The sequence below is a fragment of the Nanorana parkeri genome, unplaced genomic scaffold, assembly GCF_000935625.1.
Source record: "Nanorana parkeri isolate BGI_ZX_2015 unplaced genomic scaffold, ASM93562v1 scaffold648, whole genome shotgun sequence".
NCBI lineage: Eukaryota > Metazoa > Chordata > Amphibia > Anura > Dicroglossidae > Nanorana > Nanorana parkeri.
This window is the reverse complement of record NW_017306916.1, coordinates 391326-417991: the sequence shown is the minus strand read 5'-3', so window position 1 is coordinate 417991 and position 26666 is coordinate 391326.

The window sequence follows — 26666 nt, the reverse complement described above, 5'->3', positions numbered from 1 at the left end:
CTGTGCCTTTAACAGGAAGTACTTAACCCCCCCCCCCCAATAAGAACATTTAAATCACTTGGGAGGCTTGCAATCTCTGTGTGTTTTTATTGCTGATTGTATAGGGAAGATGCTATATTTTCAATATATATATAACATGATGGGGCAACACTCCAAAGAGCACATACACACCAACAAAGAAGTTGGAAAAGGTTAAAAACTGTGAGGTTTTTATTGCTATGCCTCCTGTCATGAATCCTGCTTTCTCTATTCTAAATTAAAACAAACACACAAGCTTTGTATTCGAGTTTTACCCTTTGTAATGGTTTACTTGAATATTTTTCCGATTTTTCGAGTCATACATTCATCACCTTGAGTTTTGTTCTTTTTGCTTTTTTTTTTTTTTAAAGATTTCCTGGATAATGATAATTCTTTTGTATAATAGATCCCATACCTGAATAAAGCGTTGTGAAATTCTAATACTGTGAAGATATAATGCTGTGAATTTTGATGCAATACAATTATCTCATTTGTCAATACAATATTTCTTTCGTCTTTGATAGTAAGTGATCATCATAAAACCATAAAGAACTCTAATTTATAGATGCCTTTTAAAAGGTAATATATTACTTGCATTGCAGAAGGGATTTCAGTGTGCTCAATGAGATAGGGAATAACAATTTTCCACCCACTTAATATTCGTTAATTAAATATACACATGATTTAGCTGTAGAAGCATTAGCCTTCTGCGTAGATTTATTAGCACCATTTTTTCCATCTATTCCATCTCGTTCAACTTTATTTTATAACAGCAGGTGGCGATGTGGTGACATGGAGAAATTATGTTTCGTTATCAATGCTAGCTAAACTTCACACATACATGCATTCATTCTGTAACTGCATAGTTGGGGATATTTCACATTTGAAGATGGTTCCCCCGTAATTTCAACCCCTGGAAATGTCACGTGTTTTTTAAACTGAGGAAGAGTATAATAAAGTCTTTATTTTTTTCAAATTAGATTTCAATATCTTTGAATCATCTCTTTAATTATAGGCGAAGATGCAAAAAGGTTCAAAGAAATGGGGAAATAGTTATCTGACAGGTTGGAAAATCTTGCCTGATTATTCTTTTCTCCCTCATAAGTCAGAGCCATTGGAATTTGTAGTAAGCCTTCTCCCATAGGCTTAAACATGAATTGCTGCCTTAGGCATAGATTTTGACGTAAGTGCCGCTCAGTCAACATACCTGGGGACAGCAGGATTGTACCTGTACAGCCACCCTTAAGGTGCCCATACACTGCACGATTCTCGTACGAGAATCGCTGGAAACCCACGATCGTACGATAATCATGCAATGTATGGAAGGCGTGCGACCGTTTCTACTTTACAGTCGCACGGCTTCCGTCGAACAACCAGGCTGGAAAACCCGCCGGGAATCGTACGATTCTCGGCTAGTTAGTGGCCTGCTTGTTCGACAACTGCCGAACGGGCCGGTGTGCGCACGCGCACACTGCCCGTTTGCAGTCATCGGAAGCCTGCCCCTCATTGCAGTCATCCTGAGGGGCGGGCTTGCGAAGATCACAAGTACGATCTGCCTCTCCAAGATGGGCAGATCATACGTTTTTTTAAGTGCTTTACAACCCTCGCAAGACAAAAGTTGTAAAGTAATTAAAAAAACCTACGATCTGCCAATCTTGGACAGGCAGATCGTACTTGCAATGACTGCAATGAGGGGCGGGCTTCTGATGACTGCAAAATTTCTTTATGGCCATGACACTATCTTCCTCAGGGCAGGATTAGCAGAATAAGAGGCGGAAGAAGAGTGTGCATTATCAGAAGTTGCAGACAACGGGCTGATCTGTGCCTGGGAGGAGGAAAATTAGATTTGTCCCTGTCTTTACATTGTGCAGCCTGACCACCACACTTTAGCCGGCAGAGCCTACTGACCCCCTACTACCTCTCCATATAGAACCACTGGCTCTCACTTTAGGCCTGCTTGACATTTTTAATGAAAGGGATTACCTAAATTTAATAGCAGCTATGACAATAGGGGGAATAGATCTGTGATGCTTTGGTGCACACTACTATGTGGTGATGTGCTGCAAACAAAAGGTAGCTTTTCCTGTATCAGCCACAAGTGTACATTGTTGTCCCCAAAATGAAAAAGGCCTTAGCAAAAATAGAAGAAAATATACCTCTGTAAAAAAAAAACTTAAACCTCAACCCATCTTTTTAACCAAGTAGAAAATAAAAGAATAAATATTACCTTCGCTACTTACAAAAAAGTAGTCCTAAAAAGGACTGTTGGGTCTCTGAACTGTGAACACACACTCACAAATGGCTGCTGGGAACCCACCCTTTTAAAGTGAAGGTCTGAAACATAACAAAGCCTCCATTACTGGCTATTGTAACACTGCTGACCACAGTTGAAAGGTCAAACAGCTCATTGTGGTTACTGAAATTTGTTCTGGCACACTGGATCTGCTGTGATGCTATGGTAGCAGCGATCCTGAAACTCATCCCCGGTGGACAGAGGGTTGAGAAGAGGGTGCTTACAGCTATAAGGTAGGACATACAGTATATATGGAGAATTTTGCCCTAAAGGAGAACTATGACATGAGTGATTTCCACTCACGTCATAGTTCTAAGCCGACCTGTGACAATGAGACTGTCACAGGTCGGCTCAGTAGATCGGGAGGTGAGGGACACCATACCGGGTTCCCTCCCCTCTCGATCCTGTCACGGCTCTCTGCCGTGACAGGGGGAGGGGCTGGATTCCCCTCTCCCCGCTCCGATCTGCCAGCGCTGTACAGCTGGCTCTGCCTCTAGATAGGCAGAGCCAGCTGTCACTCACGCAGCTGGGCGGATCCCGTCATCTAAGTCGGGATCCGCTCCAGGTGCGGCGTCTCAGTATACCGCGAGCTGTAGCTCGCGGTATACTGAGCTTAGGGTGACGGGAGGACGCTAGTTTGTGTCCTCCCGTTACCCCAAGGAGAACTATGGGGAAAAACACTGACCCCATAGTTCTCCTTTAAACATTTTTTCATACACTATAGAACAAACAGAAAGCACATAAAAATCTGCTCAGTCTTCATCGCTCAGAAAAAAATCCCTGTAGTAGATCCCATTAGACAGCATGCAACCACTGTCTCTAACAAGCATCACCGCTGACCAGTTTCAAGGGCAGCTTCATTAACTCTGATGAAGAGGGTCAGCCCTTGAAACCGGTCAGCGGTGATGCTTGTTAGAGACAGTGGCTGCATGCTGTCTAATGGGATCTACTACAGGGATTTTTTTCTGAGCAGTAAAGACTGAGCAGGTTTCTTGCTGGATGCTTTTTTATTTGACAAAGCAAGATTGTAAAGAATGTTGGTAAGCACCAATTTTTACATTTTTTTGGTAAAGGTTTTATAAGGGTATCACAGAATAATTGTGCCCTTTCTGTTTGTTCTATAGCTTTTTACAAAGATTCCCAGTCTGGAGGAAGCAGCAAAGCCATGGATACTGTGTATTTGGAGGCAACATAGCTGTGAATACTGTGTACAACAATATAAGAGAACATTTAACCTGGAAAATACACATATAGTTTCCCTACAGCAAGACTGTATCCTTTTTTCCATTGGTGCACTGACTGTTTGTTTATAATTTAAAAAAAATTCATACACACCTATTCATTCACATGCACAGCATGGCTTGTAATAAGTGCACAATTATTCCTTGGTTATTATATTTCTATTATTTATAATTACAAAAAAGCTTGTTAACTTTAGTCATGTGCCCGTTCCATTTTCCGCTTTTAATATTCACTCTGTGCCTTACAGCAAATCATTACAATTAAAACGTTTAAGGTACAATTAAAGTTGAATGGCATTTCTGTTCTGTACATTAACCACTAAAAGAAACACACAGGGGCTTTGTGAACTTGTATACAATACCGAGCAAAGGTTCTATAAGCTTTGCAACTGAAATTGCATTGTAGCAAGCAATTGTGGGTTCAATTGCTTCTAGTATATGGCAAATGTACTTGTACTTTTATCAAGACGTATCTGTATAAAATAAATCAAGGCAAATATGTGTAATCCTTGGAGTACCTTTAAAAGTCTAAACTTATCTTTTTTCTTTGATATAAATTATTGGGATGCGGTACTCCCCCCTCTATGCACACCTCACTGTATGGTAACTAACTATGACTGTCTTTAGACTATATGTTTTATTTTTAAACAGGCTTTTGTTGTACAACACAAAGTATAATAAATAAGACTGACATATTGCTTCGTTGTGTTATAGCTCAATAAGTCTGCAGTTCTCACATTAGTCGGCAGAGGGAGATGTGGAAAATACCTGAAACAGATTTCCTCAGACTTCTGGCAGCTATAAAGGAAAATAAGTGATCTTTGATTTCAGCTCTATAATTATCTTACATTATTAAGCTTTTATGTCGACATGCTAGAGATGTTAAGTTGGCTTCCACTTATCTGTCGCTTTTATTTTGTTTTTACGCAACATGATACCTCCTCAGCTGAGGTGATGATAGATATAAAAGGTTTGCTTTTCCATGACTGCCATTATTTATAAAATATTTCACTATTAAACAAACTGTTCTCTTTATAATTTCTGCCCATAAATGTCATTTTGAATGTTCTTTTACATATCACAATCATAGCTATAATCAACATTACCTAACATTATATATTCATAACAATGAGTATCTTTATCCTGGAATAAAGGTTTGTTTATACTGTTCTCAGAGAGTCTTTCATGTGTTCATTTATACTAACTAATATGAAAAGATTTATGGGCTGATATATAAAAAAGCAGTATGACCTAACTGTGATCATAACACATAACACATAATCATAAATGCTTTAAAAAAAAAAAATGATACTCCATCACATTGCTTGCTTCTGGATTCTGAAGCCAGCAAAGCCCCCTTAATTTTAATGAATTGGGGGTAAATTCCAAAAGGATGAGGAAACCTGCCCCAGAACTGCCCACATTGCACTCTGCATTATAAAACTATAACTAAATATGCAGGTTTATGTGGAATAATTACTGCAATTTATGTGGAATAATTACTGCAATATATATATATAATAAGACCACAAAGTCAAGTGCAGAGGATACATATAGAAACCATAGAGCTCTGTACTGGTCATCAGCTCCCTCCATAACTCTTCTCTGGGGGATGTGATCAGCTCTTTCTGCTCTACATTAAAGTGGACCTTCCCCCCTACACTAAAGATTCCAGTTGCATGCAGCTCTGTATGCACCTCCTGAAAAATGTGCAAGTTTTTTTGTAAATCAAATATTTATGCAGCTATTTTCTGGTCAATTGAGGCACTGGTGCCGAAGCCAGAGCTTCACAGATGAACCCGGAAAGGCTACGTCATCAATGCCTTCCAGGGAGATCTCACAGCACAAGATCTCGCAAGTTCTAGGAGGAAAGTTTTTTCCTGTTCAGATGACATGTACTGTTGCATGTTGTAGATGGGAGAGGGTGCAAAAAATGAAATGAAAGGGAAATTAATCTTCTTCCCTCAATTAATATAGCCCCTTCTATAAGAGCCCCAATTAAAAAAATAAAAAAGGTGATATAGGATACAACAGCATGCATATAAAACACATAAGTATTTTGTAAATTGCTGTTTCACAAACTTTATAATGGTGCCTTTATTTTATTATTAAGGATCAGGGTGAAGTTTTGCTTTAACTTATTCACATCATGTCCGAATCATGTCCAGGTCAGAACAGTTTGTTCCCGGACCAAAAAAGCATCCCAATGTTTCCCTATGGAATTTCTGGGCTCTGATCACAACAGCACAGTCTGTTCCAGTCCAGACAAAAAGAAATACTGCTGGTCTTATTTTCTCTGGTCTGGAATGCACTGGAAAGCATTGAGATGCATCAAAAATGCTTACAAACACATGCAAATGCACTGGAATGCACCTGAAAGCCATTTTTAAGCTAAAAAAAATGCAGTGGAATGTGGCAAAATCGCGGCAAAAATGCACTGCACTGCATTTGCAGATCTTCTCCAGATATGGTCCAGACATGGTGTGAACAAGCCCTAAAGGTACTGGCAAGGGAGGCAGTAGATGAGACCTGAGTCCTCCTGGAGCAGGAGCAGTGCTGTCACCCCTGGTCTAAACTATGATGGTTTTAGGTGAATATTTACATTTTGTAACATAACTTTAAGCTGATTGCCTCTTTGTTTGCTGTCTAATAGAGACTTTGAATAGAGCACACTCACAAAAGAGTGAGGGGCGAGAGAATTGGATGAGTCTGATTTTTCCACTTGTGTGTTTAACTTTCAGCTTGAGCTGCTGAGCTCTGTAAAAAAAAAACAGACTAGAACGACTCTTGCTGGCTGGATAGAATTACACGAAAATATAATATTCAAAGCCACCTTGCCCTAAGTGGGATCACTACTTAAATTTAGTTTGCTGCATTCAGTCTGGCTGATTGTATAGTCTATACTCATTTGGTTTTCCCTAAGGATTCTGTTATTGATCGCATCTTGCCACAGAGCAGAGCAACCAATAATTAATTGCTATGGATTTCTATGTCTCTCCAGCCAATCACTAAGGGGGTCTATTCACGAAGCTGCCGAAGGATCTGGCCGTAGCATCGGCCGATCCTTCGGCTAGCTTCGGCCCCAGGACCCCTTCGGTTCAGTAGAACCGAAGGGGTGCTGTATGGACTATTCACAATAGCCCGTACAGCGGCCCAGTCGAGCCGAACGCATATGCATCGGCTCGGCTGAGCCGTGCTGAAAGCCGAAGCTGGCCGAGCGGCCGTTTTGCTGAGTCGAACTCCTTCTGCACTTCGGGTCGGCCGAACATGCTGAGCATGTTCGGCTGACCCGAAGCCACGCGAAGCAAGCCGATGTACGGCTGATTTCAGCTGATGTACGGCTGAAATCAGTCGTACCAGCCTGAAGTGAATAGCCGAACAGTGTTCGGCTCACTTCACTTCAGATCGGTCATTCACTCGGCTGCCCTCGGCAGCTTAGTGAATAGACCCCTAAGAGTTTCATATCCAGTGGTGCATGCTGGGAGAGGGCATCCTTTTCTGGGTCTGACCATGTGAGAGTCTCTTTCTCCCCCGGGCCTCCTGCCTGGGGGAGGTGCGTTACAGGTGTGCTGACTGACCAGGCCTGAAGCCTGCAGGTGGCCAGAAGTGGATCTAGTCGGGGTTCAGAACTTTTCCCCGGATGGAGAACCAGGGTGGAACATCGTCTGCTGGAGGTATCAGAGAAGCCAGCATGGGCTTGGATCTCAGAGAGGAGTCTGGTGTATCACTCAGGGGAGATCTTAAAATGTCTGCCAGGTAAGGTCCTCTATCACAGTGCTACTGCACTTTTGGCTCGAGTGCCCTCTGCACTGTGGATCGGGAGAGCATTTAGTGAGTCTGGAGTTCTGTGTTCCCAGATGTCTGTAGCCCTAAACCCTCCTCCCTGTTTTTGCTATTGGTTCTAATAAAGCATCCTAAAAATTCTAAAAGTGACTGGCACCCTATTTCACTCCAGACAGGGGGGGTGCTACAATAATTTCATATTATCTGACTAATATTTTACAATATTTTATTTTGTAATCCTGACTTTTCTAAATGAAGATAATATGAACAAGGCCTCTATACATTCCCTATTGGTTACAAGAACTAATATATGTAAGTATGTGTAACAGTTGAGCATGAAGTTCGGTTTCTTTGTCTTGTAAACAAACCATAACTTATATGTGTGAATTTATGACTGCTGAAAGTGGGGAAAGAAAATTGAAAATCCACGTGCTTGAAACAAACATAAAACACTATTTTAATGGTATGCTCAAATATAAACAGCAGTTTTCGAATTAGTGGTAATGATTGTTTCATTTCAATCGCTGGCTTAAATACTTTAGGCAAAAAGAAACAGCACAAGTTAAAGAAGATACATTTAAACTGTCTGATTAGAAAAAGCTTGCTCCATGTTCATTTGTCACCTTGTAAATTGTGTCTATCATAATCCTTTGTTTTATGCCAGAGTCTTCAAAAATGCTTGTAGGATAGAAGGATCTTAAAGTCACACGGCATTAGGGTTTGGCATACTTATTAAAGGTACAGTACCACTCACAAGACTTTTCTGTTGATTTAGACAGTAATAGAATACTACCAGAGTGCACAGATTCTCATGGTTATAGGTGATACTGGGACTTTGAGAATAAGAACCTAAAATATTTCTGTCACTGGGAAGCCGCTTGGATTTTCAACAAAGCCTATAATGTAATTGGATGAAGTGAGTTCTCTACATGTACTGAATTACTCTGCCACTAGTGGACCTCCAGAGAAAAAGTAATCTGGTGACAATCCAAGTCCAGGTCCAGGTTTAGATTCCTGGAGTTAAAGTAAAACTCCAGGAATCTAAAAAAAATAACTCTAGCAGTGGGCCTTAACTACTCATTTTGGTTTAGGGGCTCAAATAAGAAAAATATGCTCACCTGATCCTTGGTTGTGCCTGGCTGCTAGATCAGTCCCCGCAGCCCCTTCTTCCACGGGTTCCGGCAGTCTAAGCCCCACTGAGGTTATCATGTCCATTAAGACTAGAAACACAAAGTTCACAGCTCACCCTTGTCATGCATCCTTGTAATCCACATTCGGTGTACAGATGCCCCTCTTCTGGAGTAAAAAAACTGTAGAACCAGCACACCATGACCTTCCAAAGAAAATAAAACTTTATTCCACATGCGGTTTATTCTAACCACTGATGCGTTTCTACCTTTCTCGACCTTAAGGTGTCCACACACCTTGCGATTATCATTCGATTTCTGAACAAAATCGTTTTTTCGTAATAGGGTCTTCTCTACTGGTCCACCAGAAAATCCTACCTATATTATTTTAAAAAGTCCCAAGTTTACGGAATGTGTTAGCCCCCAATGCTAAACAAATTTTAGCATTGCATCCACACTGTGTAACCTCTCATGGATGGAGCGCCAACTGCTAATTTGCCTCACGTGCCACTAAACTCACCGCATGTCCCTGGTGTATTTTGACCTCAAGCATTAAGGCCTGATTGTTTTGTGAGTTGTCATTGTGGTTTTTGTAGGTTAACACCATCATATGCTGAAGAAGAAACCTAAAACAGAGCGCTGCAATAATTAGACCATTTTGGACTGTGAACTTTATATGTCATTCTTTTTGTTAGCTGATTCCTATTGATATTTTTCATTTATTGTTGTGGTAGCACCAACTTATTACACATTTAACTGAAACATTGACATTTGTTTTGGTGTATGTTTGTGCATATGGAAGAAGCAGAGGGAACATTCTGCAGAAAACCCCATTTAGAGGTGATCTTCAGTAATTACTAGGGATGCATCGATTTTGGTACCGAGTATGAGTACCGATATTTTTTTTCTGGTACTCGCCGATACCTAATACCGAGTACCGGAAGTCCCATTCAGTAAGCCAGGCGACGTGTAATGACTCGGCACCCGGCTTCAGGATTAGCAAGATGAGATGACGAGGGAGCATGGAGGCGGCTTCCCGGCCAATCAGAAAGCCGGGTGCTGCATCATTACATGGTGCCCGCCTTCCTGATTGGCCAGCTTCCCGACCAATCAGGAAGCTGGGCAGCGAGTAATGACGCGCTGCCCGGCTTCCTGATACAGAAAGTATCGGGCTAGGCATTGGAGCATTTGGGCGAGTACGAGTACTCGCCCAAATAATCGGTATCGGCACCAATATAGTATCGGTGCATCCCTAGTGATTACTATATAAAAACATATGTATGCAATATTATCATTTACAAAATGATCAAAGATTGCACAATGAATGAGGTAGATCACTTGTGTATAGACAAAAGATTCTTTTACCAACATATTAGTAAGCATTTTTTGAAGGTAGGTTAAGGTTGGTTAAGCTGGGGAATGCCCTAATGCATAAACTAGTCATTTCAAAATCAATAGCAGTATTTAAAATAGACCGGATGCATTTCTTACAACTAACAATATCTAACTCATATTTTCTTTAAAGCATAATTGGTAACAGTCTCCCCCAAGGGGTTTTTGTTTAGCTTCCTCTCAACCAAGACTGCTGGATTTTGGGAAAGGCTGAATTTGTTAGGCACATATACTGTAAATATGATATTCATAAATGAAGTTAACAAATAATTGAAATAAAAAACAGCACAAAACAAGCATATATAATGCTGGATTACTAAGAATGATGGCTTGTAAATTATGGGTTGATAAGTATGAGCAATTTCTACCTTAGAAATAACACAATTTCTCATGAAATAAATTAAATGGCATGAAAACAAGTACAAGTAAACAAGGACCCAAATGTTCTAGGTATGAAAGGGCTAAAAACTGGCTGTAAACTTCCATTACTATTAGTGATTTTATGTTCTACAGACATTTTTGAAGTGCTTTTGCTGTATTTTTCTCCAATGTACAGCATGGCTGAAGGGGAATACAAACAACTTTCCTTTAGTGTAAATGCAATAAGGCACTAAAAATGAATTACATTAGATAGAAGACAGCCTAAATCCTTCAAATAATTATGAACAATATATCAAGTGACTTCAATATCCCAATATGCAGAGAAAAGACTTTTAAAGTGTATGATCTATGTGTACACAAGTCAGATATAGACAGAGCTACTGTGTTTGGAGGGGGCGGGGGTGTCAGCTCTGGGCTTCTTCTTTTGTGACTGGTATATTTCTTATTGGCCTTTCTCTAAGTAACTGTTCATCTTTCTGGGGCATGTGAGGACTCTCCTAATGGAGAAAGCACCAAAAGTGAAGTTTTGGCTCAGATAACGACTCACAATAACGTCAAAGAGAAGTTTTGAAAGTAGGATTTGTATAAAATGGAAGATGTCTGAATAGTATGCAAAAACAGATTCATCCTTCAAGATTTTGAAAACATTGAATTCCAGTAACACACAGTGCAGCTATATATAAACTATTATGTCATCGGGAAAAAGACATGACTTTAATTAGACAAACAGGGTCTACTTTACAATCTCAAGGATTCTGAGGATCTTCCTCATTATATGGAAGCACTTAAAGGAAAACTCCACTTTTGGGAAAACATAACAGAGCATATAACATTGCGTCAGCTGCCATTTTGTAATTTCTATTGAAAAAAATACCTTTCCATTTCCATGTTCAAACACAAATCCGTTACAAAGAAATTAGCTGAATCTACATGCTACGATATGAAAAATCTGCTGTGGTCATTAAGAGATTAATAAATGCACCTTTTCACTATGCAACTCTGTGGGGTTGATTTACTGAAGGCAAATAGGCTGTTCACATTGCAAGGGAATTTGCTCTTTGCAGGGAAACTTTTCCTTAGCTTAGTGAATGTCGTGCAAAAAATACCCAATGGTGTGCAAGGGGAAAAAAAACTGTATTTTTGCATGCACGTGCTTGGATGATGGATGTCAGCAGAGCTTCTCCTTATTTAATCAGCTAAGGGAAAATTGCCCTGCAAAATGACAATGCCTTGCAAAGTGAACAGCCTATTTAGTAAATCAACCCCAATGACTCTGACTTACTAAATGAGCTGAACATGTCACATTCAAAGTAAGTTTTTGCTTATTTTTGTGAATGAGGTGAAACAAAGTGAAAAATTACTTTGCAAAGTATACCCAATCACATGCAAGAAAAAATGTTTTTTGTTTGAACATGATTAAATGATTTTGAATGATTGCACATCACAACTTTTATCTCATTCACTAAACTAGGTAAAACTTTGCAAAGAAAAGCTTTGCTTAGCCTAAGTATATGTGTACTGTCTTCCATCATCTAATCATGTGCAAGGAAACATCCTTTTTTATTTTTTTTTCTGCACATGATTGGGTATTCTTTGCAAAATGAATTTTATCTTAATTCTACCTAATTCACTGAGATACGTAGAAATTTAAGTAATAATTCACATGGAAAGTGAGAATGCTTTCGGGGACTGTTTACATTTTTCTTTCTTTTTCTTTTACTTTATCGGTACTGTATAATGTGTTACACTTCATTCAGGTCTCTGAACCACAGCAGAGTTTTCTATATGCCCTGGTGGTGACCTGTATTTTTCCTGTGCAGAAAAAAGCAGGTGACCGCTATAGTGTAAAGGGCCGTTACTCCTTTCGTAAGTGAACCCCATAACGTTCATAGACTCGTGTACAGAGTTTTCCAATCTTTCAAGTTTTCAATTAGCATCTCCTTTATTCTATACTCTTTCTAGGCATATATCTACAGGGGGGATTCAGAATATGATTCTTAAATTCCATCCCTTCCCACCTCACAAAAAAACTAATATATCATTATTAACTTTGCTCATTAACTTATTGTGTGGAACGGTTTTGCTGATAGAGTTTTGGGATTTAATTTTGTAAATCCTAAATGGGGGGAGTTTTTATCTCTAGTAAGCATTGCTTATTTCACATATTTTCATTGTAAAATCAAATTAAATTACGGTCACAAAAACCGTGCCATGAGTTTTAGGTGTAAACGGCGTCTAACAAAGTTATATACTCTACAATTCTGTTCATCCTAATATTAGAAGCTTTTCTAATAAAAATACCAAGACATTTACCAATTTACTGTAAATAAGTCAGGCATTACTGGAAAACTCATATGACATGATCACTTCCAGTATAGAGCTATTTTTAGAAGAACTTCCTTTCTCATGATGCTGTTCCCATGTACCCTACCAAAGTTGATTGTCACAATCTGTGTTTAGGGATGAGAAAATTCCCATATATTAACCCATCAGATGACAATATTTCATTAGTGGCTGAGGATGTAAAATGTATTTTTACTTTTGCAGTCAGATTTGAAAACCTCAACATGGTTTTGTTATGTGTTCCCATTCGCACAGCATACCTGAAAATAATTTTTACCAATATATTTCTTGCCTTAGATGTCTCTGGTGAAAGTCTTTGTGCAGATTCCAGACCACTACGAGCAGTTTAAAACTGGAAGTAGTGAGTCAGGCTAAAGGACAAACTGAGCTTCTTTTCATTACCAAACAATGCTTCTAAGTATTTAGCCCTTTGTAGGATAGGCAGTGTTCAAATATAATTTACTACTGATAATAAAATCTGCAAGCACAGTACAGACAAGGTTAAAAAACAACTATGGCCCAACCTTTTTTTTACCATAGTTCCCTTTAGGTTTACAGGAGGACATTTACCAATGTCCTCCTGTGACCCAAAACTCAGCATATAGTGGGCTATTGCGTGTACCAAATAACAATTCTCCAAAGTTCAGATTGCAAAAAAGAAAAAAGATCCACATACAAAATAGTTCTTGCATGTATCCCATGCAACAAGTAACTAATATCCAATTACCCCCCGCTGTGATCATGTGAGAGTCTATGAATCTTTCAAATCAATACAATTCCCACACTATAGTAGAAAGTGCCCACAAATTCCATATGATAAGATGTTTCAATCTCCTCCTATGTCATAACAATAAATCTACGGTATGCACTCACCAGAGAGTTCTGACCATGCATTTAAATGGTCATAGTGTGGGAATTGTATTGATTTGAAAGATTCATAGACTCTCACTTGATCATAGCGGGGGTTAATTGGATATTAGTTACTTGTTGCACGGAATAAAGGCAATTTTGTATGTTCATTTCTCTTCTTTATTGAAGTCTGAACTTTGGAGAATCGTTATTTGGAACACGTTGCTATATTAATTACTCGTTGCACGGGATACATGCAAAAACTACTTTGTATGTACATTGTTATATTTTACACGTTGCTATATTTATCATTTGTTATTAATGGTTGGCTTAATTATTATACCAATTGTGTCCTCATGCAGTACTGTATTTCAGTTTCTCTGGTCTATAATTCCAGTGCACTACGCATGCCTCTTGATCCCTTCCCAGATATATTTCACTCTCTCTGGGGTAGAAAAATGGAAAACATCTGGAAGGCTAATAAATTATCAGATGTGAAGAAAACATAAAAAACCGGCGCACAGATCTAAGTGCAGTATAAAAGTGACTGTTTAATAAAGGTTAAAAGTAATGCACTTTCAGGATATTTAAAAACATCTCGCCTGTCACACATCAGATGAAAGTCCGATCTCAGCTGCTGGTCCAAGATTGTTATCAGGATAGACGGCACATGGAGAGAGCAGAATCCAGTCCAGTCCAGTCCAGAAAGATTCCAGAACACCTGTGCTAGAAGACACAGATCTGATCCAATGGCTGTTGAGTACTGCCGGGCCGTCAGGTGTCAGGTGTTGCTAGGCAATGAGTTTCAGAGGTTCAACTTCTTTGTCAAGGCAATAAAAACATTAATAATGATCATGATAAAATAAGTAAAATAAAGATACAACTATAAAATTATAAAAGACCTACAGTTGTGTGAAAAAGTGTTGGCCCCCTTCCTGATTTTTCATTGTTTTGCATGTTTGTCACACTTTAATGTTTCAGATCATCAAACAAATTTAAATATTAATCAAAGATAACACAAGTAAACACAACATGTGTGGAAAAGTGTTTGCCCCCTAAACCTAATAACTGGTTGGGCCACCCTTAGCAGCAAGAACTGCAATCAAGCGTTTGCGATAACTTGTAATGAGTTTGTTACAGCGCTGTGCAGGAATTTTGGTCCACTCATCTTTGCAGAATTGTTGTAATTCAGCCACATTGGAAGGTTTTCGAGCATGAACCGCCTTTTTAAGGTCATGCCACAGCATCTCAATAGGATTCAGGTCAGGACTTTGACTAGGCCACTCCAAAGTCTTCATTTTGTTTTTCTTCACCCATTCAGAGCTGGACTTGCTGGTGTGTATTGGATCATTGTCCTGCTGCAGAACCCAAGTTCGCTTCAGCTTGAGGTCCCAAACAGATGGCCGCAATTATCCTTCAGGATTTTTTGGTAGACAGCAGAATTCATAGTTCCATTTATCACAGCAAGTCTTCCAGGTCCTGAAGCAGCAAAACAGCCCCAGAACCATCACACTACCACCTCCATATTTTACTGTTGGTATGATGTTCTTTTTCTGAAATGCGGTGTTACTCTTACGCCAGATGTAATGGGACACACACCTTCCAAAAAGTTCAACTTTTGTCTTGTCAGTCCAGACAGATTATTTTCCCAAAAGTCTTGGGGATCATCATGATGTTTTCTGGCATAACGGAGACAAGCTTTTATGTTCCTTTTGCTCAGCAGCGGTTTTCGTCTTGGAACTCTTGCCATGATGGCCATTTTTGCCCAATCTCTTTCTTATGGTGGAGTCATGAACACTGACCTGAACTGAGGCAAGTGAGGCCTGCAGTTCTTTGGATGTTGTTGTGGGGTCTTTTGTGACCTCTTGTATGAGTCGTTGCTGCACTCTTGGGGTAATTTTGGTTGGCTGCCCACTCCTGGTAAGGTTCACCGCTGTTCCATGTTTTCGCCATTTGTGCATAATGGCTCTCACTGTGCTTCGGTGGAGTCCCAAAACTTTAGAAATGGCTTTATAACCTTTTCCAGACGGATAGATTTCAATTACTTTCTTTCTCATTTGTTCCTGGATTTCTTTTGATCTCGGAATGATGTGTAGCTTTTGAGATTCTTTTGGTCTACTTCATTTGTCAGTCAAGTCTTATTTAAGTGATTTCTTGATTGCGAACAGGTGTGGCACTAATCAGGCCTGGTGTGGCTAGAGAAATTGTAGTCAGAAACCAGAGTTAAGGTGGCCATACACTTTACAACCATCGCAAGACCTTAGTCTTGCGATGGTTGTAAAGTACTTAAAAAAACGTACGATCTGCCCATCTTGGACAGGCAGATCGTACTTGCGATGACTGCAATGAGGGGCGGGCTTGCAAGGACGGCAAACGGGCAGTGTGCTGTTTTAACAGAGGGGGCAAACACTTTTTCACACATGGCCATGAAGGGTTTGGATTTTGTTTTCCCTTAATAATAAAAACCTTCCTTTAAAAACTGCATGTTGTGTTTACTGGTGTTATCTTTGACTAATATTTAAATTTGTTTGATGATCTGAAACTTTAAAGTGTGACAAACGTGCAAAACAATGAAAAATCAGGAAGGGGGCCAACACTTTTTCACACAACTGTATATGGAGCAAGAAGAAAATTAGTCAATCATTGGTGGAATGTTAGTAAGGGGCTACATGCATGTACAATACGCATGGATGTAGACGCATTGCATGCATGTACAATGTGCAAAGGTGCAAAAGAATCCTCATAATTGATTTACTCCATATAGGTATTTTATAATTTTATAGTTGTACCTTTATTTTACCTGGCAGCAATTTACCCCTATTGGCTTCCTCCCACTAGTTGGCGCCAAAGCGATCAATGCTCCCTCTTCCTCCTATATAAAGGACTCTGCCCACTCCATCCTTAGGCTTGACAAAAGAGGTGAACCTCTGAAACGGCAACACCTGACACCTGACGACCCGGAAGTAGTCAACAGCTGTGACCCCACCTTGAGGAGAACCAGCTACAGCAGTGCTCAGCCACTGCATCAGATATGTGTCTTCCAGCACAGGTGTTCTGGAATCTTTCTGGACTGGACTCTGCTCTCTCCATGTGCCGTCTATCCTGATAACAATCTTGGACCAGTGGCTGAGATCGGACTTCTATCTGATGTGTGAAAGGCGAGATGTTTTTAGATATCCTGTAAGTGCATTACTTTTAACCTTTATTAAACAGTCACTTTTATACTGCACTTAGATCTGTGCGCCCGTTTTTTTATGTTTTCTTCACAGTGCTGTTACATGGATGTTTCCCTATCCAACTAACCAGGCTGCAGGATCAGTGCACACATCTTCTCTGGATTTACCACCAGTATAACTGGAGCTCCTTTGACACTATTAATATACAGTCTATAAACAATTGATCTAGTTGCGCAAGTTGATGACTTCTGTTTTATAATAAATTATCAGATAGAGGTATTTTTTTTCTTATTTCCACCTTTAACTAGATTTATTAATATCTGAGGATTCTTGTTTCTCCTTGACTGCTCTAATGTTCCATCATGACAATGATGGCATGCATCAGTGTGCGCGATTCCTGCAGAATTGTATTGTGCTAAAAGCTCAGTCGCATTTTTCATACTTACATTTACAGGGCTGACAGCTTTTAGTATGTAAACATTTTGATATGGCCCTCAGCATTACCTGTATGCTTAGTGTAATAAATATGAGTGAATGTAGAGCGTAAGCAACCAATGATGTATTGACACCTGTGTACACATCCTGGCTGCTTTAAGTCATGAGTCTGCTTCAGCAATTCTGCAGTGGGTATTATTGAGGCATGATAAATACACATAAGCATGCTTTCTAAAAAATAATTATGTATGAATAAACTTATTAAACCCCGAAAAAAGTTTTGTCCATAACTATATGTGTTATGTATAGCTGCAGAATATGGTTTCATTATATTTAACACTTCTGTTCTCTCTCCTTAGCACAGTACTACCTACAGATGAAACATGTCCCGGCCATCCTGATTTCATAATGTTCTTTAAGGGCCATTATATTTTTATGGTAATACTTCAGCCTACTATTGTGGGTGCAGGTGATCCTGGTGTGTCCTTCCACCTCTTGCTGCAAACGTTATCTCACTTATAAATGTTATTGGCCTTCATGGCCTTTTTCCCCACGAGGCTGTGTCCTTGTAGTAACATAAGGGTTGGTGGGAAGAACCACCAAATGCAGCAGGGATCAAAGGAGATCAACACTCCCAGAAGTTTCAGTTTCTGAAGAAAATTTAGGCCACGATTCCTTTTCAATGTTGCTGTGTTTAGCGGCATGGACAGGTAAATATTTTGTTTCTTCTGTACAAAAAACAATGTTATTAGAGGTTTCCTTTAAGGTGCTGTACAACAGCGAAAAACAATAGCTTTATGACCATATTAAAAATGGTCATATCCACCAAGTTTATGAGCTGAGAAAGAGGGACAATTTATTACAAAGTATGGACTAAATGACATGCCCCTGCTACAACTTCAGCTGCATGGACCATGAATAATTAATGACTAAAAAATTAAGGCAACAAGTACTTATTTTTAACCACTTCTTTTTTTATATACTGGCCTTTCAGCATAGAAATACACAAAGTAAAATTGTTACACTCCCTCCTGACAGATATGTATTGCTTTCTGTGTCCATCACCAAGAAAAAAAAGTTAAGAGGACTCCACATTTTTACAGTAGTGAGAGAAAGATTTGAATGACAACATTTTAGGAGGGGATTTCTACTCACTTATTTGTCTTTGGGACAAGAAGTGAATTAAATCTCCCCAATGGGTAACAGACAGCAAAAAAATAAATACAAAATAGGGATCTTATTCATTCCATTCCTAAAATATAGATTCATAGTCATAGTTTAATAGAGTAAGAAGAGTAAGAGTAGATAAAGTAGAACTGAAATTAATTTTTTTTTAAAGTTTTGGATAGAGTAAGGTCAGCTTTTTCTTTTGCCATCTGTGTCCCATTGGGAAGATTTCCAAAAGCCACAACAGGAAGTAAGAGGATGTCCCTCCAAAGTTAGGAAGCTCCCTGGTGGTCACTGGTAGTCAACAGGGTCACCCAAACTAGTTCTGGTTTCTTTCACTTTCTTATTAGTCATAATGGACACCAGATCAAATACAGGGACACAGACAGCAATAAAAACCTGACAGGAGTTCTAAACCCTTTCCACTCCATGCAAAACTTAAAAAAGTTTTGGCTTCAGTTGCACTTAAATGACAGGTAACTCTTTCGGTTAGCCCTTAATGAATACATCTTCTCATATATTGTGTAATTTACATTATTGATTATCAGTGTACACAGACTTTGTGGGTTGAGTTTTCTAGTTTTTACTAAATGACATTGCATTTTTTAAAGTTGATGAATTTTTACAGGTTACAGGTTATTTTTACAGGTTATTTTTATATATCCATTAAAATCTGAAATATGTAATGTGCAGTTCTCATGTGTCTCATCCACAACAGCATAGTTCAGAGATCTCTAAACTACAGAAAGCTTGTGCTTTGACAATGTACGGTATGATTTTCTTAAAGCTCCTTTGATAACTGTAAACTGTGTGCTGCAAGTGCAAACGTCACACAGTTCATTTCTCTGTACACATAAACCGAGCCTCCTTGACTGCTTGCTTTGTCAGACTGGAAATGGCAGAGAAATTGGTTATTTTGATTATCAGCAAAAAAGAACACTAAACAAGGCAGTAGTTTTAATAAAAACCATTACTTTATTCTTGATAGAAGAATATTGTATTGTAAATTATTTATCAATGTTATTTAAAATCCATTAATTGCTAAAGTTGTTCTTTTTTATATTTGCAGTTAAAGTTGGTATATTGAATATCATAGGTTGTACCCCCTTCTCTGATTAAAACCCTTTCTCTGATTAAAAGCCCTTTCAAACTAAAATAATGTTTTTAATACTTTATTGTATAAAAAAGTTACTATGGATGGGATAGGGCATATCACTGTATGTATTACACTTTCCAGTGGTTGTATGTTTTATCTCATGCCATTTTTTACACATTCTATTAAAGTCTACCACCAGTCAAAGGTTTGTTTTTTTGGGCCAAATTATTTTTATTTGAAATTGAGGAAATCAATATAACACATATAAAACATGGACATCAAGAACATGCATAAAAGTGCATACACGTCAAAATGGAACAGGCTCTACATCAAAAGGGATCACTCAAGGGCCTCCAAATGTAGGAATCATTATCAAAGCACAGAGAACAATGAAGCGGAGCTTACATATGAGCCCGCTCGTAAAGGAAGATACCAAGCCCATCATTGGTAAAATACAGTGAGAGAACAAAAGGAGCAAAGAAAAGGGCAAGAAAAAAATTTAAGCCAAAAAGATGAGAAACTATAGAGAGGGATATAAAGGAAAGACAGATGGGATAATGTTCCAGGGGATCAGCAGAAGAGGGGAGGGGAAATAAGGGAAGTATATCCAGACCTCATTGTCGCACCAGCATGGATGCGCGTAGGACGATCATATAATTTGTCCCACCTTCAGGGACATTTCATTGGTTGTCCTGGGGTCCCAGATTTTTTGTTTACTTTTGCATAGCAAATATTTTTTTTTATTTTAGAGTGGGGAAGCTTAGAACCTCTGTCAGATTTCTATTGTTGTGTGTGTCAGCTTTGAGGAGATTTTTCATGTGCTATTACATGACCACAGTCAATGGGCATGGAAGCAAGTGGAATCTCCAAAACAAGGACATCGATGGATGTAAATATTTGAAAGGTGTTCTTCCACAAACTCCAAGAATATAATGCACATTTCATAATTTATTTTATTGCTGTCTGTGTCCCTATTGGAGAAATTTCCCCACACTTCTTGTCTGAGTGACCACTTTCGTGAAGGTAATCCTACCATAAATGGAAGCAAAATTAAAATAGTATTGGAACCAAAAATAAAATGGAACCAAAAGAAAAAACATTTTGGTTGAAAGTACACTTTACCTTTGAACATACATTATAAAAATTAGCTGCAATTGTCTCCAATTACAAATATACACACAGCCAAGATACTTAATAGGTATTTTAGGTTATTTGGCTTTAATTTTATATAAGTTTGAGTTTATTTCTTGTATTTCTCTATAATTAGCAGTAATGGTCCCTTACTCCTAGCAACACTATCGTCAGGCTTACGTTGGTGCATACAAGAAATCGACTTAATGTCTAGGCAATCAACCACTAAGAGGGAGCAGTGAGTTCAGATTAAGATTTGTTTAGTGTTTATGCATTTTCCTCCCCAGCCATCTTCTCTTTTTTGAACAGCAAAACTCTTTTGAACTTAAACTTGCCACACCAAGGTAAATGTGTTCCGTTGCTTATCTTGTAAGTTCCTTTGGATCTGGATGTTTATGCATTTTTTTCAACTTTGCATTAAACCAATTATGTATATGCTGTATGTGATATTTTCATATCTGAGCTAAATGGCCTTGTGCTACCCTGTATGTGACCAAAGTTTCTGGAAATCAAGATGGTCCAAAACTGTCCAGATCCTTTTCTGATTTCTTGGACAAAACTTTCCTTACACCAAGCAAAAGTCATTATTTTTAGCCCTGTTAACTAGAGATGTGCTAATTAGTCAGCATGAATTCAAATCTGCTCCAGATTGAGCTACTTGAAAAGAATGAAGTTGCAAAGGCTCTGGACTTCCCTAATAAAGTATTCTGAATTGTTGCATGGCAAGGTGCATAGATGTCAATAACAGACACAAGCCTCTCTTGTTGGCTGTGAATACATACCAATGACTTGTGTAATCGAATTATTCACATCATCCTTTATCCCTGTATGTACCTTAAGGTACAAATCAGGATAGTGAGGATGGGGTAATCCTGACTTATACCTTGAGGAAATACAAGGTATTTCTGTTTGGTACCTTAAGGAACATACAGTGTAATCCTGCTTGGAGATACAGATACTTATGGGCCACGTTAAAAGCTGATTATCCTACCAGGATTTTTATTGTCAGGTAAAGCTGCAGAAATTGATGAACTTACAAATTCCCTTTAAAATAATATCTGGGTGGTAAATTAATCCATGATCCCACTGCTACAAGGCAAAAGTATTGCCTGCTTAACCACCATCTATCCAATATCATAAAATTGGTGGGTAAATGATAATCCAAATACCCATCAAGCAAAGTACTGTACTATGATACTTGTGTCCAACACCTTGCAAGTGGTCTCTGCTACAAAACTTTATCACCATCCAAGGCACAAAGATGTCCCAGGTTGTATCTCTGGAGTGAATATCAATGTGCTTGGAGTTGAATTGTTCGGTCTGTTAAAGTAGGTAATTAAAAAAAAAAAAAATCATAATGATCACACACACACGCACCTTAGGCAAACAAATGGTATTTTTAAAAATCATTTTGGAAAAGTTGCAGACGGGAATTAAAGCAGAGCTTCTGTCAAAAAGTGAAAAGTCCATTAACAGAAAAAAATCCCAACCCACTTTTCCTACAATAATCACTTTCAATACAGAGATTTCCACAATGATATTTTTTTCTCTGCTGCTATTGTCCTCATTCTGTTGACCAGCATCATTCAAACCACTTCGTCTGAGCCCAGGTTGTCCTGAACCTGTCCCATCCTGTGACTGGACAGTGAAAGAGATGCAGCACAGTGATGAACTCATCTCCCTGTCACTCTGCTTTCTCTACCTATCAGCATGCTTCTTGTCATCAAATTAATTGATTAGCTCATTGTACTACTCCTTCCTCTTACGCTCCAGCTCTGGTGTATGGGAACTGCAAGAAACTGATACCAAGTCAAATTCCAGCAGTTCACAGCTTGTATTAAAAAATACATTCAGTTATGTATTATTGATACAGACATGCACTAATTTGGCTGTACGCTATTATTATTGTGTTCTACAAAAATAATTTTTATGGAAATGATCCATACAAATCCAACACTATGGGGATTGCACTGGCTAACTTGACTAATCTTCTGAGATACAAGCTGCATAGGAGACATGTCAGAAAAAAAGCTTTAGGGATTAGGCTTTGATTAATGTGAACAGGGTATTTATCCACAAGGCTCAACAACATTGTTGTATAAGGCAAAGTCTCATATTATGATTTATGTTATATCATGGTCATTTCACAGAAATTATCTATCCAAAAACCGAAATCTGGCAGTAAGGAGAAGTATATTGTGATATTACCCACACGAAGCAAGCCGATGTACGGCTGATTTCAGCCGATATACGGCTGAAATCAGCCGTACCAGCCTGGAGTGAATAGCCGAACAGTGTTCGGCTCACTTCACTTCTGATCGGTCATTCACTCGGCTGCCCTCGGCAGCTTTGTGAATAGACCCCTATGAATTCTTCTTACTCATGTAGCTGAACTACAGGGGAAAAACAGTTTACACTTGGACCGGGTCCCCCTCCCTGCTGCAAGGAATAATTGCTTGTTTACCCCAGGGGATGATGATTAAGGTGATATACTGTACTTACCTTATTCCTTGCTCCCACAGGCTTCCACCACTTTGTGCAACTGGTCCCCTGAAGACTCTTCCCTTCGCTGCCCAACCAATCGTTGCTCTCTGATGTTTTCCTGTAAAACCCTGGACAAGCCACCCTGCACTGTACAGCTTCGGACAGTTGAGGAAAGCATCGGCATGCCGGTAGACCGAAGAATGAGGTAGTTATATATCACCTTATTCATAATCCCTTTCGGAAAATGAGCAGTTAACCCTTGCATTGGGGAGGGGGACCCACTGTCATTTTAAATCTTTTTTTACACTCAGAGTCCAGCTTTAAGATAGTGAACCGCATCCAATAATAGACTTAAGGTTGAGTCCTGATACATACTGTAAACAGCTGTCAGAATTCACATATTCATTTCTCATTACACAACTTAGGTCTAATTGTCATATGCAGTCATGTTTTTTATAACACTGGCTCCTAAATAATACATGATTTCTTCCAATATTACAGCCTGCTTGCCGTTGCTTCCAAGTTTGGAAATTCAGAGCAGAAACAATTTGGCATAAGAACTGTTTAGTTTGTCCTTCAAAAGATTATTCTGTTAAGTGTTCAAAAACTTGTGTGCCTGATAAAGCATACAAATACATGGGAAATGCTCTGACTTCTCTTTAATGAAATTATTTATAATTAATTTAGTTCAGTTTGGGGGTTTTCAATGTAGACGTTGCACAGGTGACGAGGGAGCATGGAGACGGCTTCCCGGCTAATCTGCAAGCCGGGCAGCGAGTCATTACCCGCCCCCCGGCTTCCTTAATGGGAATTCCTGTATCAGTATTTGGTATCGGTGAGTACTAAAAAAAAAATATCGGTACTCGTACTGGATATCGAAAAAACGGTATCGGTGCATCCTTTGTTCCATATGAAAATAAAGGAAGTTTTGTGAAGGGTAAACAGACCACCTGGTTGTCCTTAAAGGCAAAACTATTTATTTAGTTTTGGACAGAGTGGTCAATGGTTAGAACCAAAACCAAAGATCAAAATCCACCAAATCTGTCTGTCGGGTGTCCACAGTCTTTATAAACTATGTGGGTGTCATTGGTGGCCCCTGTCAGGTTTTTTTTACTCTCTTGCTGCAGGAGGTTAAGTCCCAAGCTGCCTATTGCCATCTGCATTACAAATATGAAATCTGGCAAAATATGTTAGTCAGGTAGTACTCGAGAGAGAAAGCTAGAGCTGATTAAACCAGTTAGGATCAGTTTAAAACTAAAATAGAAATTTTGGGTAAATTAACATTTGTCGAGGTCTTTGATGATTGTTGCATATGAATGTGAAAGTGACCAACCCAATGTAAATAATCTTATTAAAGTAAGTTAATATTAATGGACAATTTTGGTACAGTATTGATGGGGTTGCTGCTTCTTCTGCTTGGTAGTGTGGTACAATGGCTGTCCGTTACAGTTCCTCTGATCTCACTAAAAGTCTGCCAGACAAGGTTTGTCTGACTGAAAACAAAAGGATCTCCCCCTGGAAAAGCACCCTCCCAATGCCGAGGGCATGTGGCCTGGTATGGTGGAGGGGCAAGCTCACTCGCTCCCCCCTCCTTTCCTGCCCTGCCAGGCTGCTGCCCCGATTAACAGTCTGGTATAGGATTTTAGGGGGACCCCATGTTTTTTTATGGCGTTGGGGTTACCCCTTAAAATTCCTACCAGACCTTAAGAGTCTGGTATCAATTGCCGGGGGAACAGCACACTGTTTTTGTTTTTTTACATCAGGGGAGCCCCTTAACATTCCTACCAGACTTAAAGGATCTGGTATAAATTGGGGGGACCTTACGCTGTTATTTTTTTCTATTATTATTACTATTTCTGTGAACAGTTAAACACTTTTGTGTATTCTGTGACAGCTGCCAGATTATTTACATTCGGGATGAAAGTAGAAGCTGTTGCTGAATAACACAGATTTCTGAGCTTCTTTCTTTATTTACATTTTGTAACCACATTGTGTTGTTGTGGTTCCATGTTGTGTTTCCTTCCGATTTAAATTTGCATGTATCCGGATTTCGTTATCAAACATTCAGATTAGTTTAGATTCGTTATTTCTGTCATTTGGATGCATCCAAATGTACAAATTTCTGAAAATTCAACTTTCAATTCAGAACGAAACAAATCGCACATGTTTATAACCAATTGTCAAAACAATCTGCTCATAGTGCTAACATTAAAGACATACATTTAAAGTGGCTTTGTCAGCCACTTAAATCTTTTAAAAGTAAAAGGTTTAAAGTAGAACTGGAGCCAAAACAATTTTTTTTAGTTTTCAATAGAGTAAGGGAGAGTCATAATCCTTGTCAGTAGACATGTAAGCTGCGGAAAAATTCGGTTTAGTTCTAGTAATTCAGTTTTCGGATTCGGAGCTCCCGAATGTAATTCTGAAATCCGGATCCTGAATGCCATTCGGGTCTAGGAGCCTCAGCTTTAGTATTATATGTACAGTATATACTGTATATGGTTCCGATGTTGCGGTAACGAAAATTCATGTTCGGACCCATTCGGATGCATTAAACCGAAAAACACATCTGATTGGCCAGAAACGTCACATGTCCAATTCAGTTCGGGCAATTCGGAAATGGAAATTCGGATTTTGACACATTCGGATGCATTAGGATTCGGAAATTCGGATGTGTCCAAATGTCCGAATTTTGGAAAATTTGTCAGAATTTTGATTTGGAACCAAACGAATTGCACATGTCTACTTGTCAGCTTTTTTTGCCATCTATGTCCCATTGGAGAGATTTCACCTTACTTCTTGTCCAAAAGCCACACCAGGAAGTGAGATGAAATCACTCCAAAGTGAGGGAAATTCCTGGTGTACAGCAGAGTCACCAAAACTAGAGTCCCCATTCGAAGATTTCCCCTCTATTCCTGTTCTGATGACAATCCAAAATTTGGGATTTTCTTTTACTTTTAGTGATAATGGAAACCAGGACAAATAGAGAAGGTAAATCCCCCTAACAGGGACTCAGAGAGCAATTAAAGCTTGATAGGGGTTCTAATTCTTCTCCTCCCTATCCAAAACTTTAAAAAAAAAAAAGATTTGGATTCAGTTGCACTTAAAGAGCAGGTTATTCAAGATGATGTTTTTTTTTTACACTACCTGGCCAAAAAAAGGTCACACATTCTAATAATTCATTGGACCGCCTTCAGATTTGATTACGACACGCATTTGCTGTGGCATTGTTTTGATAAGTTTATACAATGTCACAACAGTTATTTTCCTCCCTGTACTTCTTTCTTCATCTTCTCCACCTGGTGGCAATTAGCAATCTTTTTTTTTTCCGGCGCCATTCAACCCCAACCTGCGTGCTGCCTCTGTGAGGAGGGCCATGACAGCCTGTGCTAAGAGAGTTAAATGGACATTGTGATGGAAATGAAATACTGCAGGGGACAGCTCTGGGTTGAAGGCAAATAGTACAGGAAAAGATACTTCCTTTTTTTTTGTTAGTGGGCAGTTTTTAAAATCTGGATTTGAGGTTCAAAAGCAGGCATCTTGCATCTGTCCTTTAATCATTGAAAATGGCAGAAATTGTCTATACAAGTGCATATATCTGTAGCTATTTTTATTTTGTGTTGAGAGCTGTAAAAGCATATGAATGGACAAATGGCTTTAAGTGTACTAGGCATGACAATAAATGTTCAGTTGCTGTTCACATTTAGGCTCAAAGAGTACATGTAAGACTATTTTTGATATATATATATATAT